Genomic DNA, 881 nt, shown 5'->3' with positions numbered 1-881 from the left:
TGACCAGAGCAATTTGGTTTATGTAGAGGATACTAAAGAGGGGTCCATTACAATAAGTAGTCCCTAATCCACCAGGTCTTTACAGGATAAAGCCCCATATTTCATTATTTCACTAGATTCCTCAATATGCATTTGTTTCTAGGTAAAGCTGAAATTGGGTTTGACTTTTTTTTTTTGGAAAGGTCAAGATTTTATTGTCTTCATAACAAAATCAGCTTACATTTTATTGTCTTCATAACAAAATCAGCTTAGAACTGGATCACTTGGCCCTTTCTCTTCTTGTCACCTCCCAGTTCAAAATGCTTGCATCTCTTAATAGCCAGCATCCTCTTAGATCTGCAGTTGGGCTCAACGCACTCCAGTCTCAGCACAATCTTCTTTGTAGTTTTAGCCTTTTTGTGGAAAAATGGGCTTAGTCTGTCCACCGTAGCCACTCTGTTTCCTGTCATAACACCGCTTTCCCTGGGCATACAAAGAATCCTTGCCCTTCTTGTACTGTGTCACCTTGTGGGGTTGGTGCTTCCCACATTTCTTGCAGAATGTCCGGTGGGTCTTAGGAACGTTCACCATGTTTGCAGGAGCACTATCAGCTTAGAAAAAGAGCTTGACATTATTTTAATGATTCTTCTCATCCTTACTTAGGCAGCAGAAAAGTGACAGTTGGAACTGGAGGCTCTGCAGCCTGTGGCTGGAGCTGGCAAAATAAGGCTACACAGCAGCACTGTAGTAGTTCTCACAGCCCTGGAGGCTGGGGAATCTAGACCAAAGGTCTGCTCATGGGGTCACAGAGGCACTCTTCTGTCTGGGACAAGGAGCACACTTGCAGGGGGGCATACTATACCATTCTGGACCTAAGACCTACTAACCTCCCCAAGGCTCCA

The 881-nt window shown here is 44.3% G+C and overlaps 1 pseudogene; it reads right to left on the bottom strand.

Annotated features, from left to right (window-relative positions):
* Positions 1-226: 226 nt before the first annotated feature.
* On the bottom strand, positions 227-590 carry Rpl36a-ps13 (ribosomal protein L36A, pseudogene 13; annotated as a pseudogene).
* Between the last annotated feature and the right edge of the window lie 291 nt (positions 591-881).

Source organism: Rattus norvegicus, chromosome 4, assembly GCF_036323735.1.
Source record: "Rattus norvegicus strain BN/NHsdMcwi chromosome 4, GRCr8, whole genome shotgun sequence".
Lineage (NCBI taxonomy): Eukaryota > Metazoa > Chordata > Mammalia > Rodentia > Muridae > Rattus > Rattus norvegicus.
Note: the sequence above shows the minus strand (reverse complement) of the source record. Positions and strands in the feature narration are given on the sequence as shown.